Below are 7,380 nucleotides of genomic sequence, written 5' to 3' on the forward strand. Positions count from 1 at the left end.
CTTTCCCTTTCACACACACCCAAGCACATTCATACACACAGCTGGATTAACACATAGGCAAACTAGGCATATGCCTAGGGCCCTAAGTGAAGGGGCCCACTTGTACTTATTTCACGTTCTAATAATTGAGTGGAAAAAATTAATGTCAATGTACAGTATTAAGTAGGGGCCCACGGGTTTGTTTGCCTAGGGCCCACTAACGGGTTAATCTGGCCCTGTTCAGACACACACACATTCCACCCCTCTCTCCCTCTTTCAAGTGTATACGCACACATGGACACACACACATGCGTGCACGTGCACACACACACACAGCACTCCCCTCACAAACACATCACATCTTGTCTCTCTCACACACACATTCCACCTTTCTCCCTCTTTCTTTCACACTCACATGTACACACACATTCCACTTCTCTCTCCCACTTTCTCCCACACACACACACATTCCACCTCTCTCCCTTTCATACACACACGTGCACACGCACACACATGCTCCACTCCCCTCACAAAAATACACACATCACACATTTCATTTCTCTCTCTCACACACACACCCCCCCCTTCCTTTTCCCCGTGGGGGTGTTTCCAATTGCCTTCTTCCTCTGCCTGGCAGCAGACTGAGCTGTTGTTCCTGTTACACATGTTGGCACTTTAATGCTATCAACAATTGTTGATGGGAGCCTTCGTGCTGGTCTCCCCTCGCAGAGCGATGTGGGAAGGGCTGGATTCTTTGTCACTCTAATTGTATTTTCTCTCTCTGCCTCTCCCTTTCTGTTTTTTTCGCTTGATAGACAGATTAGCATTTACCACCAGGCTGACTACAGGAGGGTTATTAAAAGTGATTTGCAATGTAAATACTTTCATCATCAACCACATTTTCTTTAGACCCAGGCTGACTTTTATGAATATTAAAAATATGCGGATTGATTCCCAGGTCTGTGGGAGTATAGCTGTGTGTGTGTGTGTGTGTGTGTGTGTGTGCGCGCGCGCGAGCAAGAGAGAGAGAATTTGATCACATTCTGTTCTATCTAGTAGGCACCTAGACGCACTTAATGCCTAAGTGCTATTCTATTTTACCCTGATCAGTCTCTGAAAAACAGTTAATGCAGAAGGTGCGTGGGTCCTCCTCCTCCTCTACCTTTGCTGCTTTTTTTTGTGATCAATCTTAAGGGAAAGGTGATGACATGTTACCAAAGTAGATGCATTAATGGATTTTCAGAACATGAACAGGGTAGAATAGGGTAGAATAGAATGGCACTTTAGCTCCTAAGTCCACTTAGGTACCCATAAGTGGGATAGGGCCTGGTCTTCTGTACACATGGATGTGAGTGTTTACATGAGTGTGTGAGTGTAAGAGAGAGAATGTGAGTGTAAGAGAGAGAATCTGTGTTTGTGTACAAGAGAAATACAAAGGAAGTGAGGGAGCAGGAAAGAGAGTCTCTGTGTGAGACAGAATCCAACTTTGTGAGTGTCTGTAATGGAGACGGAGGATGCACCTGTGAGAAGGAATCTGCGTCTGTACATCTCCTGAGGCAGAATGTGTGTATGAGAGAGTGTTCCTGGGTCTCTATCCCCTCTTTCCTTCTGTTGCACTCCTCCCCCTCTATTCCTTAGTGAGCCCTGGGCCTCCTTCCCATAATTCCTGCAGTGTCTCTATGCCTGACAGTTTTTGGTTAAAGCATTCTCTCCCTAAATTACTATTCCTGTTGCCAAATCCAGCAGAACCTGCTTAAACCAAGGAGATTTCACTGCAGAGAAATGCTATGTTATCCTGGAGGCCAATCCACAAGCAGAAGTAAGAAAACAGGAGAGAGAGCAGGACTATTTGAGGCAGTGAGCAGTGTCGCTAATATGTTTCCTTCCAAGCTAGGTACTTCATTAACACTCTGAAATGACTCTGGTTGTTTCAAGCACTAAAGTGATTGATGATTTATGTTTCTTTGTGTTCAAAGGGTGCTAATAGATATGTGATCACTCATGTAGGGGGTCACATGGGAATGTGACCCCCTACACAATGTCTTTACAAGTCACCAGAGGCTGGAGGCTGGAATTTGAGTTGGTTGGTTTGTCAGTGCTATGCTAGCATTTACAGATCCAACGAAGATCCATGTCTCATGGTGCTGAGAACTTAGAACAAACTTGTACGTGGTAAGAGACATTCTCTGCCTTGAACTTGCAATCTAAATAGAAGTGGAAGAAAAAGGGTGTGAGAAAAGCAGCAATATCATCACTGCTGAGATAGGGTGCTGAGGCACAGAAAAACTGTGTGACCTGACCACAGTCACAGAGGAAATCTATGGAACTGAACCCTTGCTGAATGCCTTTCCAAGAGACAGACTAATACAATCAAGAGTTACTGGGATTTGTGCAGGAAGAACTTGTTGAAATTCAGTGGCCTGCTTATACAGGAGATCAGACTTAATCCATAATGGTCTCTCCTGGTTTTAAAATCTATTAATCTCTTGAGTTCTGGTTCAATGCCTCAACCACAGCACCATCCATCTTCTCAAGAGCTGACGATGGATGGCAAATTGCAACAAACTAAGAAACAGCATCAGAGTGGTCATCTGTCTTTTAACCCACTTAACCTCGGCATCTTCAGGAACCTCCATAGTGCTGCCCTGGGCATTAAGGGTTCATAGGGTGGAATGGATTTGTAGATTCCCAAGAGCATAAATTAATTTGGGAATAGAAGAGATTTAAAGAAAGAAGATCCTGGTGGATTTTTGCCAGCAGATAATGGAAAAGGAGAAATTGCTGATCAGACCACAGTAGTTGCAGAGCTTATGAGAAAGGCTATAAAGAAGAGACCATCCAAAAATAGAGATTAGAAATCTGATGGTGGGGAGGAGAGATACACAATTACATGAAACATGGCCAGCTCCAAGACTCTGACTTGGGTTTCCTTAGAATACTAGCTGAACTCTGTCAGAACCAGTTGTGTCAATCAGCTAGGGTGGCTGGTGGTTCAGAGTGACACAGGTCCTAGTTTTCAGGTAATAATATCAAGGTTTCTTCATTCCATAGGGGCATTAAGTCTGGAATTCATTTTAGAAAGACACTAATGTGTCTGAAGACAAGGAGAAAACTGGCAAGTTTGGCTGAACAAGGCCCTAGAAGCTAAATAGCAAGAGGAGTCTGTGAGCTGTACAGATGATTAATTACTAGTTTTATTATATTGTTTACATAGCACAGAAAAGCACTTTACAAACTACTAGGGAGCCAAGATCCTTCCCTCAGGACCTTAAACCATAAAGCTCTATGCAACTGACTGCAAAACCGGGATCAGTTAAAACGTCTGGGTTCGTTGATGCTGATATGCCAACTTACAACATAAAATGATCCCATCCAGTTGATCTACAAACTCAGAAAATGGGTTTGTTCTTAGAAAGTTATGAAAAGTCAGGGCAAAGGCAGACTACTGCATGAGTTCTGTTTTGCCCTGTTAAAGGAGCATAAGGTACTCCAGAATAGATGTAGGTAAGTCAGAATCCTGGAGCTGGAGATTTATGAATGCAACTATTGGGTCTGCGTGGGCACTATGCTCCAATAGAAAGTTCTTGGTTCTAGGAGTCATTTCTCTTAAGTCAATGAAAGAATCCATCTTCTGGCATTGTGAAATGTAAATGTTTGACAGACTGTCTCAAAGCTTCGAAGAGAGAAATGCAGTTAATCATCACCCCTTCTTGGCCAGTTCATTCATCTAATCAGCTTCAGAGAGAGAAAGAAATGTCATTTTTATTATGAATGAAGAAAAATGTATCCAGTCAAATGTAGTAACATGATGAACCAGGGACAAGTGTGCTGAAATTCCAAAATAAGGAAAGCAACAGCTGTTTCTACTCAGATTATATTAAGGGAGGCTTTTACTTTCACAAATCTGTGTTCTTGTGACTAATGAAGGTGGATAACGCTAGTAAGGTTGTTAAGAGTTTAAAAGTTCTGTCTTTTCCGTCTAATTTGATTGAACTTTTTGATCTCAGTGACTGATCAGCTCTGGAAGAAGATGCCTTGCTGTTCAGTAGTCTCATGCTTACCCATGGGGAGTCGAGGCTTTAAACAAGAACCCGATCAAGTAACACAACTCCAGTGCAATCAAATTGTCTTTGAAGCAGAAGAAGTTGAGCTAGTTCCTCAGCTTGCTGCATTCAGCTAAAAGTTGCAAAGTTTTCTCTGGATTCTTTGTTTTTAATGTGGGGAATGGGACAAAATTAATTGGTTGGAGACTTTGGTGAAATGTGCAGGGCTGATGAAGGGACCAGCTTACTGAAGCTGTTACTCAGTGGAGATTTCTTTTGCAAAGCAAGTCTTTAACATCTCCAGGCTAGAAAGGTAGTGACTTCCTTGGAGTTAATAGCCTTCTAGGCCCAGCCACTGAAGAGTTCAGTCATTCCAGGTGAAAGGGGCATGCCACTTGTCTGATTTCCCCAGTGATGCACCTTGAATGCCTCTTCTGTCTCTATTTCACCTGACACACAATCCCTTCTCAGACGCACAGTTTCTTTTAGCTTGCTCCCCTTCCTACACAAAGGTATTTAAGCCTTATCAATCATTTGCTCCAGCTCAATGTCTAGATTATACATTGATGAGTATGAACCCCTGCTGGCAAGGCCCAACACCAAAACCTTGATAGTTTGTCTTCCTTAGCCATTCTGCCAGCTGCTATACAGTCTGCATAGCTCCACCCAGGGACATATACACTGAAACCAATGGAAATGTACTGAACTACACCTGCTGACACTGGGAAACCATTCCGTTCAGGCAACACTAAACGAGGCAAGAAAGAGCCCACTTGAAAGCACTTCCTTCCTTGGAAGTGGCACTTACTGAGGAATGCCAGGAACTCACTGGTAGTGAGTGGTTTAAAATGGGTGTCCATGGCTCTCTGCCTTGGCAGAAAAGGAGGAGCCTCTTGGTGTTGATGGAGAGCAATACAAAAGGAATATGTGCAAGTGGCTTGCGTGCTTGACCTTTCCAGGGTGTGTGATGATGCAATGGTGGTTCCAGCATTGGAAACGTGTCAGCAGAGAAAATTGCCTAAATTACAATACAGTATTCTCTCCGCTGTGACTCAGAAATGCCTCCCCTGCTCAGGGCAGGAGATCCAATGTGGGGGCACAGCTAGAATTACAGTCTAGGCCCCCCCTCTCCTGAAATCTTGACAGCATGAAGTATCACCAGTGTGTAACAAAAGGCCTCTACCAAATGTCCTCCCCGGGCTTGGGATATTGGCTCCATGCCAAAGGCAGGTGTGTGTCTGGGTGCATGAGAAGTCAGGAGGTGTGCAGTAGAGGAGCGCTAGTGTCTGAACATAGAGAGGGAAGAGTGGGGAAGGGTGTTTGTGTGTAGGCACAGAGCAGAGGAAGGAAGAGGGAGGGGTGTGTGGAGCAGAGGGAAGGAGGGGGAAATCTTTTCATTTGTTTTCCTCTTTAACAAAGCCACTTTCTCATATCTGCAACCCAGGGAGGAGGCAGCACCAGGGGGCAAATCAGATGTTATGAAACTGTGTTTGGATGTTTTGTTCTTGGAAAAAAAATATGTCTGGTATTATTGACAGCACAGCACACTGTTCTGCTTGTGTGGCCTGGAAGTGAGTGTATGAAGGGCAGGTGTTTTCTGAGGAGGGTGGGGGCAAGGGAGATCTCTTCTTTCCTGGCACTGATTCAGAATTTCTGCCATTTGGGTGCTTTTCAAAGGCAGATGCCTTGTGCTGCCCCAGGTTTCCTCAGATAAATCCTCTGGCACAGTGTGGGTGCAGGGAGAAAGGAGGGCTCCATCAGAGGCAGAACCCTCTCTTGGGCCCTGCAGTGTGTGTGGAGCCTTCCTCCTGTCCCTGAGCTGTACCAGCTAGTTCAGCACGGGAGAAAAGAAGCCACAGGCCTCTTTCCCATCTCCCTGGGCTGCAGGATATAGGCACGGCGTTCAGATGAACCGCTATGATCCATCATTCTTTTTAAAGATCTGGAGGCTTCAGGAAGTAAATGGAGCGGCTTTCCGGGAAGAGCCAGCCGCAAAGGCTAAACTCGGCTTCCTTTGCTCCGGGCTTCTCTGCCCTCAGGTTTCCTATCGGGCCCCGGCCCCGAGATGCTGGCGGGGCCTCCAGCAAAGCAGGCGCGGAGGTACCGCGCGCGGGGCGGCAGCGCGCCCGGCCCCTGTCCGTGGTGCTGAACGCGGCGCCCAGGCACTCCCGGCCGGGAGACTGACAGCGTCTGCGGGAACTTCGGCAGATGGGAATAGAAATACGTTTAGGGGAAGCAACCTCCGCCGATCGCTTCAGAAATCGAAGGCAAATTTGGGGGGAGGAGGGGGGGAGAAGGTAAAAGAAAAAAAATAGAAGCCCTCATCAATATTTGAATGAGTGTCAGGCAAAATTACAGCGTTTCAGATCCATGTGTCAACTGCTGACATGCGAGCAGCTGCTGCTTTGCTGCTTTTTTTTTGCTTTCTCCATTTTTTTTACTTATTATTATAGCATCACTGATCTCTCCGCTGCCTGATCTGTTACACTGACAGGGCTTGGCGGAATCCGCGCGGCAGAGCAGCGTCTCGCCTGGTGCTGGGAAGGGAGAGGGAGCGAGCGAGGGCAGAGGATCATAATAACCTGCCGCTGCGCTGCCCGAGCCGGGCGCTGGCGGCGCGGGGGGCTGTGCCCGCCTCTCCGGCGGGGCCGGGGGCTGCGCGGGGCTCCCCTATCGAGCAGGGGTCCTGGACGGGGCTCTCTCGCACTGCGAGGGCTGGACTGGGTCGCCGTGCAGCACCCCGTCCCGGAGCTCGGCGATGCAGCTACCGCCGTCTCTAGCTCTGTTTCCCCGCGGCCCTGCACTCCCCAGTGGATCCCAGTGGCCCGGTCCAGCCCGGCCTGCAAGCGATGGGACGGGGAAAGCACCTTAAGCTTGGAGGAGCTGTGTCCCGGGCGACCCAGATCGTGGCTCTGAGCCGTGGCAGAGGAGGAGGGTTTCTGTGCCCAAAAGCCCTCGGTCTGGAGACCCGTCCCGCGCCCCAGCGCATGAACGGGCTCCGGGCCCGGGCAGGCCCGGGCCGAGGCAGAGCGTCCGCGTCCGCGGCTGCCAGAAGCCGGCGCTCGGGGGCTCCCCGTGCCCGGCCACAGGCCCCGTCGTCCCACGGGGCCGGGCAGCCGCAGGGGGTGGCGCTGTAGCCCCTTGGCACCTGGCTTCGCACTGGGGCGGGGGTCTTCTAGAGGGGAGCCCAACCCATGAGTGCCAGGCCCGAGCTATCCCCTAGCAAGCCCGGATCCCGAGCCAGGGGACTGGGCTCGGCTGCCTTCCTCGGCGAGAGGCACATGCTGGGCGCCGCCGGGGCAGCAGGAGGCTCCCTGCCCGGTAGGGGCAGGGGCCGGGGCAGGGGCCGGGGCAGGCG

The sequence above is a fragment of the Alligator sinensis genome, unplaced genomic scaffold, assembly GCF_000455745.1.
Source record: "Alligator sinensis unplaced genomic scaffold, ASM45574v1 scaffold592_1, whole genome shotgun sequence".
Classification (NCBI taxonomy): domain Eukaryota; kingdom Metazoa; phylum Chordata; order Crocodylia; family Alligatoridae; genus Alligator; species Alligator sinensis.